This window comes from Eurosta solidaginis, chromosome 4 (genome assembly GCF_040869045.1).
Source record: "Eurosta solidaginis isolate ZX-2024a chromosome 4, ASM4086904v1, whole genome shotgun sequence".
Classification (NCBI taxonomy): Eukaryota; Metazoa; Arthropoda; class Insecta; order Diptera; family Tephritidae; genus Eurosta; species Eurosta solidaginis.
The window spans coordinates 237570860-237583169 of NC_090322.1; the positions used below are offsets into that span (position 1 = coordinate 237570860).

The 12310-nt window shown below is 35.2% G+C and overlaps 1 protein-coding gene across 39 annotated transcripts in view; it reads right to left on the minus strand.

The window, feature by feature from the left end:
* Positions 1-12310, minus strand: part of LOC137251101 (uncharacterized) — a 641551-nt gene that overhangs the window by 486094 nt on the left and 143147 nt on the right. The gene's annotated exons all lie outside the window — the stretch shown is intronic.

Here is a 12310-nt window from a genome sequence, read left to right on the forward strand (position 1 = left end):
TACAAATGATTTGTTTCCAGGGTCGTAGTAAATAAAGGGACCATAAGATATGCTTTCACATCTTTTGACAGCTCGAAATCGTGGGAATGCAGGAAGGCAGCCTGATTGTGTCTTTTTCCCCATAGTGGGTAACGATGGCATTAAATGCCTCAATAGAAACTCTCGTGCTTTGTAATTAACTCAGTACTGATATTCCTTAATGGGTCGTGTTTCTGCTTCCGCAGAACTACATAGGAAACCGAAAATTGGTCTGAATGAGGCTTAAACTTTTTGTAATGAGAACTTGATCTCGCCAAAGCCTGCCTTATCAGACCCAGAAGCTTAGATGGTGTTCTTTTACCCAAACTTAAGGAAGTCACGACTTAGGTGTTTTCTGTAGTTTAATATGTTTAATTGTACTAGATAACATACTATTATAAAAGTTTCATATTATTTATCTCAGATCTTTCACTTTGGGCGATCTTGGCGATGTACACCGCAATGACACAACATTTTTCGATCTAATCATCTGTGCCAACCTTCAAATAACGCTCTCTCCATGCTGCATGGCAGATTTCTCTAAAATGCTTTCTGATGTTCTAGACATACCTACCTTCAGCCTTCTTACGATTGGATGTCAGAATTATAGTAGAATAACACGGTATAGAGATACCGCAGTTGCTGCGATATAACCACCTAGTGTTTTTAATGTCCCACTCCTGAACTCATACGTGGCCTTCACTGGAGAGGATCTTTACTATGCTTATTGAACATAATAGTGCCAAACTCTACGTTTATTCTGGGGAGTATGCTTGGGATGTTGAGGCAGATATATTCTCCAGGGCATGGATTGTGTTCTTTGGTTGGACGGCGGCAAACAATGTCAAAGCGTTTTTAAGTAAAAAATAACAAGTAAGGAAAGCTAAGTTCGGGTGTAACCGAACATTACATACTCAGCTGAGAGCTTTGGAGACAAAATAAGGGAAAATCACCATTTAGCAAAATGAACCTACGGTAACCCTGGAATGTGTTTGTATGACATGTATATCAAATAAAAGGTGTTAATGATTATTTAAAACGTAGTGGGCCTTAGTTATATAGGTGGACGCCTTTTCGAGATATCGCAATAAGGGTGGACCAGGGGTGACTCTAGAATGTGTTTGTACGATATGGGTATCAAATTAAAAGTATTAATGAGGGTTTTAAAAGGGAGTAGCCCTTAGTTGTATATGTGAAGGCGTTTTCGAGATATCGACCAAAATGTGGACCAGGGTGATCCAGAACATCATCTGTCGGGTACCGCTAATTTATTTATATAGGTAATACCAAGAACAGTATTCCTGCCAAGATTTCAAGGGTTTTTTATTTCGCCCTGCAGAACTTTTTCATTTCATTCTACTTAATATGGTAGTTGTCACACCCATTTTACAAAGTTTTTTCTAAAGTTATATTTTGCGTCAAAACACCAATCCAATTACCATGCTTCATCTCTTTTTTCATATTTGGTACAGAATTATGGCATTTTTTTTTTCATTTTTCGTAATTTTCGATATCGGAAAAGTGGGCGTAGTCATATTCGGATTTCAGCCATATTTTATACCAAGATAAAGTGACTTCAGATAAGTGCGTGAACTAAGTTTAGTAAAGATATATCGATTTTTCCTGAAGTTATCGTGTTAAGGGCGGAGCGGAAGGACAGACGGTCGACTGTGTATAAAAACTGGGCGTGGCTTCAACCGATTTCGCTCATTTTCACAGAAAACAGTTATCGTCATAGAATCTATGCCCGTACCAAATTTCACAAGGATTAGTAAATTTTAATTCGACTTATGGCATTAAAAGTATTCTAGACAAATTAAATGAAAAAGGGCGGAGTGAGGCCCATTTTGAAATTTTCTTTTATCTTTGTATTTTGTTTTTATATCATTACTGGAGTCGAATGTTGACATAATTTACTTTTATACTGTAAAGGTATTAAATCATCATGATACCTTCAACGACTACCAAATTACAGCTTGCAAAACTTTTAAATTACCTTCTTTCAAAAGTGGGCGGTGCCACGCCCATTGTCCAACATTTTTCTAATTTTCTATTTTGCGTCATAAGGTCAACGCACCTACCAAGTTTCATCGCTCTATCCGTCTTTGGTAATGAATTATCGCACTTTTTCGAAATTTTCGATATCGAAAAAGTGGACGTGGTTGTCATTTTAAATAGCGATCTGAGATGAGCGCCCAGGAACCTACGTACCAAATTTCGTCAAGATACCTTAAAATTTACTCACGTTATCGTGTTTACAGACGGACGGACAGACGGACGGACGGACGGGCGGACATTGCTAAATGAATTTCTTTTTTCACCCAGATCATTTTGATATATATATGTAAGTCTATATCTATCTCGATTAGTTTATGCCGTTACGGATTACCGTTATGCGAACAAAGTTAATATACTCTGTGAGCTCTGCTCAGCTGAGTATAAAAATAAATATAAGGCGCGATAACCTCCGGACACATTTTAGGCCGAGATTCTCTTCCAATTTGCGTCGTTCTCCTTTTTAATTGTTCTTATAAATTGGTGGAACTGGGCCTACTTGTTTTATGCCGACTCCGAACCGCATCTGCAAGGCAGACGAGTTTTCACTGAAAAGCTTTTCATGGAAGAAATACTCTTGGAGTGCTTGAATTTTGATGTTGCTTTTCCCGGGGCGTGAACCCGGGATCTTCGGTGACGCTACCATCAAAGCACTAGAAAAAAGTTTTATTTTATATAAATTGATATGAAAAAAATGATATGAAAAAGGTTTCACTCGATTATTAAAAAAAATTATATTTGACTTGAAAAGGTTTTATTTAATTTGAAAAGAGTTTAATTTCATTTGAAAAAGTTTTATTTGATTTGAAAAAGTTGTCTTTGATTATTTCAGAAAAGTTTAATTAGATTTGAAAAAAAATTTCTTTGGCTCAAAGAAAGTTTATTTTTGATCTGAAAATGAATGATTGATATTGATCCGACGGAACTGCAAACAACTTGTTGTAGACAAATTAGACTATTTATTGTGATCAGAATACATGAAAGCTCAATGTGGCCCTTCTGGCTTCATGTGGATGAGCATTTTCTGTAAACTTACGCTATTGCCAATGAGAACAAATATTGGGCTTTTGAGAGAGGTGTGTTAGGAGAAGGGAGAGAGGAAAGACCATGAAGAAGAGTAGAGTTAGAGAGAGGGAAACCTTTCCCTCCGATCTATTACCTTCGTCCTTACCAACCTTCTCGCTTCCTCGTCATTCTCCATTTTTTGTTCTCTTCTGCTGTAGATCTTCCAATACCTGTTTTGCTATCCCCCCTATTACTCTCCCATCATCTCTTACTGTTTAACACTTCCATTCATTCTCGCGGTTTATCCTTCTCTTCTTTCTTAATTTGTATCTCTCTCTCAATCGGAAGCAATTTTTTGTTTATAAATCAGCCCTTAGTCTACTTCCCAAAAAAAAAAACCTTGAAATTAACAACCTTATTAGCTTATTTTAGTGAGTACTATTGCACTTCAACTATGACTCAATCCAGAGAACTTATGCGTGTTTTAATTACACTCATTAAGTATTCAAATATATGTATTATTCATTTCTGGTAATTATCAAATTTTCATTATTTTAATATGAAAATGCATCTGCGTGACCCGAATTTGCCAAACGTTAAAAAAAATTTGCGCTAAAGCTTTTTTATCACTATTTATTTTACGGTAATTGCATATTTAATTACATTCGAACTATGTGTGCGGTTGTATATATGCGTGTTTGTATTGTGCTAATGAATGGTCAGCGCGTGAGTGAACGGCACTCAGTTCGAAGGATTCGCTAGTAATTTGACTGTTCGTTCAAGTATTTAATGGTAATTAAGCTTTTTTGCATTTGCGATAATCCTTCGTACACTTCTACGAATTTATAGAAACTTTTACCAACACAAGGCACAGTCAGTGTGTGGTATGTTGAATATTATTAGCATTTACACCCATTTTTTATTTTTGCTCGCTCCCAGATGACCTTTTGACATTTTCTGCTATTGTTCATATCTGCTTTGACCTGTTAAATGGCTTTTTATACTCAGCGTGCTTTGCATACAGAGTATATTAACTTTGATAACGGTTAGTTGTACAGGTATAAAGGAATCGAGATAGATATAGACTTCCATATATCAAAGTCATCAGTATTGAAAAAAATTTTGATTGAGCCATGTTCGTCCGTTAGCACCATAAATTGAGTAAATATTGAGATATCTTCACGCAATTTGGTACACGAGCTTATCTGGACCCAGAATAGATCGGTATTGAAAATGAACGAAATCAGATGATAACCACGCCCACTTTTTATATATATAACATTTTGGAAAACACAAAAAACCTGATAATTTAGTAAATAATACACCTAGAATGTTGAAATTTGACATGCGGACTGATATTGAGACTCTTGATAAAAATTTGAAAAAATGTTTTTAAAATGGGAGTGGCACCGCCACTTGTGATAAAATCAATTTTTCAAAAAATATTATTAATCACAAATCAAAAATCGTAAAACCTATCGTAACAAAATTCGGCAGAGTGGTTGTCTTTACTATAAGGAATGCTTTGAAGAAAAATTTACGAAATCGGTTAAGGACCCCGCCCATTTTTTAAAGGATCGTGGACGAATAAAATAAGCTATATCTTTGCAAAAAGGGCTTTATATCAATGGTATTTCATTTCCCAAATGGATTTATGTAAATAGGAAAAACTTCAAATTTAAAAAAATGGACCAGCACGGCCCCTTTTATGACTAAGCAATTTTCTATGTTTTGGGAGACTTAACTCGAAGAAAAATTTACATATCGTAATGAAATTGTGTACATATATTTTCCTTATAGCAGAAAAGGGTCGTAGACTAGAATAATAAGCCATAACTTAGCAAAAAATAATTTTGAATCAATGATATTTCACTTATCAAGTTTTATTGTAAGATGAAATGGGTAGACATTTTTTTTTTAAACGGGCGGTGCCACGTGTTATGTAGAAAAGTAATTTATCTGAAATGAAATGTACAATTGAAGCTCACGCTGAGTATATAATGTTCGGTTACACCCGAACTTTGACACCCTTACTTGTTTAATATTGTAACGAATTTTGGGGAATTCCGCTTATTCGCTAAATTGTTGAAAAAATAACTCCAATACTCAATAATGCAAAATGGTATTTATTAGACTTCTTTGAGAGTACTTCACAATAACACTTATACTTCACAACCAATAGCGTGCTTAAATCCAAACTGAATAATCATTCCTCAGCTTGCGCTGCTTTTATAATCTCTGTTGCCGCGTCCTAATCTTTCTACTACGGTCTAGACGTTTCGCCTTCTAGAACTGCTGTATCTCCTGCTTGGTAATTGAGCTACATATATGCGTGTGTATATGTGAGTAAAAACTTCGGCTGATGACCACAGCTGTGTGCGTGAGGTATCTCTTCGTTGCCTTGTACATAAGAGTGGCTGCTTCATATTTTTGTTGTTGAGTGATTAATAACTTACCTAGTGATGTCAGCATTCGCCACAATATTACATAACTACATGCAAGAAAATTAACTTCTCTTTCCCCTACCACGAATAAAAGTTAAAACAAAGTTAAGTAAAGTCTGCCAACCGCTGGGGAGTCATATAGATCCACAATTACATACATCATTTTGGACCTTTACGGTGCCGGTGAAACATTCGTTTGAAACCCATCCAAGCACGGCGCCGTTTTGCGTATCGGTACTGGAATAACCAACAGTACCAACGCGTTGGAGGAGACGATTGAACAAACAATGTTTTCGTCAAGCTTGTCATATCCCTATGCTTTGCAGGGGAATGCGCAAGAAAAATAAGCAAGTATATTAGGGGACTTTCGAAATCGCTGAGCAGCGGAAAAGATGCCACAGAATGCGAAGGCTAACAACTCTTGCACGTGGCAGGCCTGAGGCTCTGGAAAAGTTGGAAGCGTACAAAAGAACGAAGAAAGCTTTCGGTGCTGCCATTTAGCAAAACAAACTTATATGCGGGAAATCGTATTGCGAAATAGTGAATCGAGTTCTTAATCCGAGGATGAAATGAGACTTAAACTCTTCATCGCCACCGCAGGAAACCTGATGGAGAGCCTCCTAAAGCAACACTTCGCGAGCGAAATTAGAGGACGTGGGAGTATAGTCCCATCGACAGCATGGCCTCGGAGAGATCACCACATAATAGATGTTATTACTTACTTACTTACTTAATTGGCGCTTAACCGTCTAAACGGTTATGGCCGTCCAACAAGGCGCGCCAGTCGCTCCTTCGCTCCGCCAACCGGCGCCAATTGGTCACACCAAGGGAGTTTAAATCGTTTTCCACCTGGTCCTTCCAACGGAGTGGGGGCCGCCCTCTACCTCTGCTTCCATAGGCGGGTTCCGATAGAAACACTTTCTTGACCGGAGCATCATCTTTCATTCGCATAACATGGCCTATCCAGCGCAGCCGCTGCGTTTTAATTCGCTGGACAATGTTGACGTCTGCGTATAGCTCGTACAGCTCATCATTAAATCTTCTTCGGTACTCGCCATCGCCAACGCGTAGAGGTCCATAAATCTTTCGAAGAACTTTTCTCTTCAACACTCCCCAAGCCGCTTCATCTGCTGTTGTCATGGTCCATGCTCTGCCCCGTATAGCAGGACGGGTACGATAAGTGACTTGTAGAGTATGATTTTCGTTCGCCGAGAGAGAACTTTACTTTTCAATTGCCTACCTAGTCCAAAGTAGCATTTATTGGCAAGATTGATTCTTCGCTGGATTTCAGTGCTGATGTTGTTGCTAGTGTTGATGCTGGTTCCCAAATAAACGAAGTCTTTTACTATTTCCAAATTATGGATGCCAACAGTAGCGTGGTTGCCAAGGCGCATATGCGCTGACTCTTTGCTCGAAGACAGCAGGTACTTCGTTTTGTCCTCATTCACCATCAAACCCATCTTTACCGCTTCTTTTTCCAGTTTAAGAGAAGATGCGATGGCAAAGACGCTCCGGCCAAGAAAGTATTTCAGTCGTCACCGCATTTTAGATGCATATACAGAGGAAGACCTCCACTGGGTTGGGAGTCACATGAGGAGAAAGACTTGACCTCGCTTGGTGCTCCCAATTGGAGTGAAGATATTAGACTGAGCAATTGTTAAGAAAATCTTCTTCGGTGGGATATGCCAGAGCGTATACTAATCGTTGCCCTCGCGGACGACGTAGAAGCTTTCATAACAGAGCGAAGCTGCGAGCAGACACAATTTAAACTAAACCAGGTCATGAAGAGTGTAAATGGATGGATGGCTGATCACGATCTTCAGCTAGACGAATACAAAGAAACACCAGACGCACCGAACCGCCTGATCTACGACGATGGATTGGAGGCGAGTAAAGATGCTGTTGCAATACACATACTAGAAGATGCGATGCCCGGAACAATAGTGGAGCCGCAACACACCTGGAAAGTGGACCAGGGAACTAATCCCTAAACTGAACCAATGTTAAAAGCGACCACATGGAGAGGTGAATATTTACTTGACCCAGTTTCTAGCCGGGTACGGTTACTACCGTAAATATCTAAAATATTGTGTTATATTACGTTATGTTAACTTACGGTGGCCGCCGTGGTGTGGTGGTGGCGTGCTTCGCCCACCACACCGAAGATCATGGATTCAACTCCTGGTCAAAGTAACATCGAAAATTTAGAAACAAGTTTTTCTAAGCGGGTCACCCCTTGACAGTGATTTGACAAACACTCCGAGAGTATTTCTGCCATGAAAAGCTTCTCATGGAAAATTCATCAGCCTCACAGATGCCGTAAAATATCTTCGGAGGTTGTCGTTATTAATTTACTTATGTTATCTTACGTTATGTCATTTTATAGTATGTAATCTAATTTTAAATTATGTTATGTTGTGCTATATTGTGTTATGTTATTTTATGTTATGTTATGCTATGTGATGTGATGTTATGTCATGTTATGCTATGTTATGTTATATAAGTTTATTTTCTGTTATGTTATATTATCTTATCTTGTACAGGTAAATTTATGTAAGGTTATGTTATGTTATATTATGTTGTATTACAATGTAGAGGTAAATTGCTATGCCACGTGGTGTAAAGTTGTATAACATAATGCTGTATTATGTTATCCTATGTTACCTTTTTTTTATGAAACGTATCCAACTTTCGTTACAACTGCCAACAGTGCCTCCCCTGGTTACTTTTTTTCAAAACCCTCTCAAAGGACTCTTACTCTCAATTCTTTCCGAGTTTCTTTATTTTATTTGCACCGTCTGTTACACAAAAAAAATCCAATTAATTCAAGTTTTAGTGTCACTATACTTTTCGTCTATTTTCCATTTTTCATTCATACGCCTGCCCGCTGCCAAGCATCTGCTTGCACTCTGAGCCAGTGGCATTTCACTGCTGACACATTAACATTTTCATAATTATTATAATTTTTCTGTTTTTTTTTTTTTTGCGCTCAATCCACCTGCCGTAGTCTGCAGTAAGACAGTATTACATTGCTGGCCATTTTAAGCAAAAATAACTATGCATGACCGACATAAAAAGTTGCTATTTTTCGGACAAAGCACACACCTTTGAACATCATTCTCCAAGGCGCTTAGGTAAATGGTTGTTGGTACAACTATAAAAACATACAAAGACACAAAGAAACACCTCTAGCATGTGCGTCGAAAATTACCATTTTATGGATGGTGTTGTTGTTGGCCTTTTGGGTTAATGCATGCGAGTATGGATGTGTGTAGCACAAAAAAGTTTCCATATACAGTACGTGCACGAGCTCTGTGAAAGCAGCTAAAGCATACACACACATACATACATACGTACATATTAAGGTCGTACACCTGGTGCTAACTGAAGCTTTACAAATTATGAACAAATGAAAACGTATGTACATACATAAAGGTAAAAAAGTTAGCGCTGAAAGAATAAAAGTAGTATACAAAATATTTGAGTTTTGCAAAAATTAAAATTTTCCTTTACAACGCATTTGTATTGCATGTTTATATGTTTACGCATACATATATTTGTACATAGTTAAGGTGCGGCATGGTTTGAGTTTCAACCGAATTACTATCCTGCAAAATCGGTCATGCTTACTTAACGTCTTTAGTTGTTGGTTAGGCAAACCTACACTTGAAAACGATACAATTTTATCGATTTTGATTTGCCGTGGATGAAGTAAAATTCGTGTTGAGTAAGAGTTTTTGCTCACTTAACGTGCTTGAGCCAAGAAAAAATTGTTTCGTTATTGTTAACACTTTGTAATGTTGCGTAGAAAATAAATAAAATATTAGATTTTTTTTTCGAAGTTCCGAAAAAAAGGTTCGGAGAAATATAATATTATTAAAAATAAAAATAAATTTTTTGTCTTTTTTGACACAATGAACAATTTTTCTTTCTTAATTTATATACATAATTTTTTCTTACTTTTTTGTTATAAAAAAAAAAAAAAATTCAAGAATTTACAAAATGTTTAATAATAGATATGTATATTTTTTATTAACTTTTTTTAGACGGAAAATGGAAAATACCACAAAAAAATTTAAATAGTAATAGTTGAAAAATTTGTTTCTCAACGAACGAAAAAAAAGTTTGGAAAAAAGGAATCAGCAAACTCATATAATAATTTTTTTATACGTAATTTTTTTTTTTCCTTTTTGCTATCAACATTCTGAAAAAAACTAAGAATTTTGAAAAAAATGAATAATGAAAATTATAAACTAAATGTTAAATTTTTTATCAGAGGAAAATTGAGAAATCATAAAAAAACTTTAAACAAAAAAAAATTATAATAAAATAAAAGCATACCTACTATTAAAAAAAAAATTTTATTAGGAAAATTTAAATAATTTTTTTTTATTTTCTTACTCATTTGTTGTCAAATTTGGCCGCAAATCTAAGAGTTAAAAAGAAATTAATAATAAAAAGAAAAGTTTTTTTTTTTGTTTTTTTTGTTAAAGCAAAATTGGGAAACACTAAAAAATTTTAAACAGTAATAATAAAAAAATATATTGAAAAAACAACCCAATGAAGACAAAAATTCTGAATAAAATTAGAAAAAATTTATATAAGCACAAAACACAATTTATTTTCTTGTGAAGAACAATTTTTTTCTTTAAAAAAAAATTTGAAGAGATTCATAAGAGGGCAATAAAGAAATTTATAAATTTTATATAAATATTATTCCCTCTTCCAATTTCATATTTGATAAAAATAACTTATTTTTTCGAAATTCAGAACAATTTTAACTACTAAAAAAATGTCAACAACATATTTTTTTCCTAAAAAAACTAAAGCTTCAACATACGAACGATATAAAAATCATTTATTCAGTAGCCCACATACTGTGTTTTTCTTTTTAATTAAATTTGTTCACGTAATTTTCTATTACAATTTTGATTATTTCTGCCAAAAACGTACAAAACTCGGCTCATAAAGCGCTAAATTAGCAGACATGTTTTTTAGTTTTTTGGAGGTTATGGCCTAACCACGATCAGTAAGACCTGTTCTGATGAATTTTTGTGACGAAAAAATGTGTTTTTTTTTACCAAATTCCATATAATGTAATGCCTGATGAAGGCATGCAAAGTTGAATGACTTTTTTGTTACTGGATTTACCAACAGGTTGAAAAGTTGATGTTATACAATCTCAAAAGTGATACTGAAGAAGGCACAACACCGGAACTGGGTTGTCCGAGCAGAAAATTGTATAAGGATATGCGAAAACACGTTCCAATATTTGCCATAATTTGATGTGATGTGCTACATTGTAATGATATGTATCATATGATGATATGATTTTGATGTAATATCAGGTGTCTTAAGGCTGGTGTGATCTTTTTGATTGTGATATATTTAATAGTGATACGATTTCCTATTATGTGATTATTTCCTGACAATAGGATTTTATAAGGCAATGCGAAAACAGGTTCCAATATTTACCAGAATTTGATGTGATGTGCTACATTGTAACGATATGTGTCATATGATGATATGATTTTGATGTAATATCATGTTTCGTACTACTGATGTGACCTTTTTGCTTGTGATATATTTTTAAATGATATGATTTCCTATGATGTGGCTATTTTCTGACAAATTGGATAGAATTTTGCAAAGAATTTGTTGTGTAATGATGGGAATAAATCTTGTGTGATTTGTTTAGAGGTCAAGTAACGGGAAAAGCAGAGCTCAGCTAATTATTGTCGTGTAATGAGCGTGTGTTTTTTTATAGCGTAATATTGCGAAGTATGTCATGTGATATAATGAGATCACGTGATAATGAAATAAAAATATTTTGAAACTTTTACTTAAGAAATTAACTGAGGGATATTCGTATGATGTACGGGCAAAGCACTTTTAGTAACGACAACAAACTTCAGAACGTTCGACGAGTTTCTTTATAACTATTACAACAACAACAAACTTTTATTGCGAAGATCTTCTTGGAATAAAGAGGTAAATCCTGATTTTGATAAAGATTAAACTCTTTATAAAAATCCATAACTTCACAAGTAAATGTTTTTGAAGTTTTTTTTGCATTTTCCTTTTTTTAAATTTGCCTCTAAAATGACTAGCTTTTATTCTTGTTTTGTTCTTTTAAATTGAAATTGGTATCAAATGGACATAATTTTTCATAGCAAACATTCACACATTGTAGTAGGTGCATATTTACAATGAAGTAGACCATACTTTTGTAGTTGAGTATTAATGTACCAATGCACTATCCAATCTTACATACCAATATTTATCTTGCTTTTAAACCAAACTAGAGGAGCGTAATATTGGTTTCGCCTTTGTTCATTAAACGCAAAGTGCTCCACTCCTACCAAAGATAAGTACATACTATGTGCATCTAAGAAACTACTAAGGGGAGCCTTGAAGTTTACACCCAAACATTTATATGGAATTTTGTATCTGCATTTTCTTATATGTAAGTAGGAGGATACATACGTGGCCTAAACAAAAAGTAAGCCAGTTCTAATCAAAATCTTGAAATCTCTTTGAAACGAAATGAGCGAAGTATTTATTTATGTGATTGATAGGCAAACCCAGCCTACATAGAAATGAAAATAAATATATAAATACAAGGTGCGATATACCTCCGAGGGGATTTAGGTTGAGCTTCTCTTCCAATTTAAGCCCTTACTCCTTTTAATTTTGCCTACAAATTGGTGGGATGGGACCTACATGTTTAATGCCGACAATGACAAGGCAGATGAGTTTTCACTGAGAAGCTTTCATGGCAGAACCAC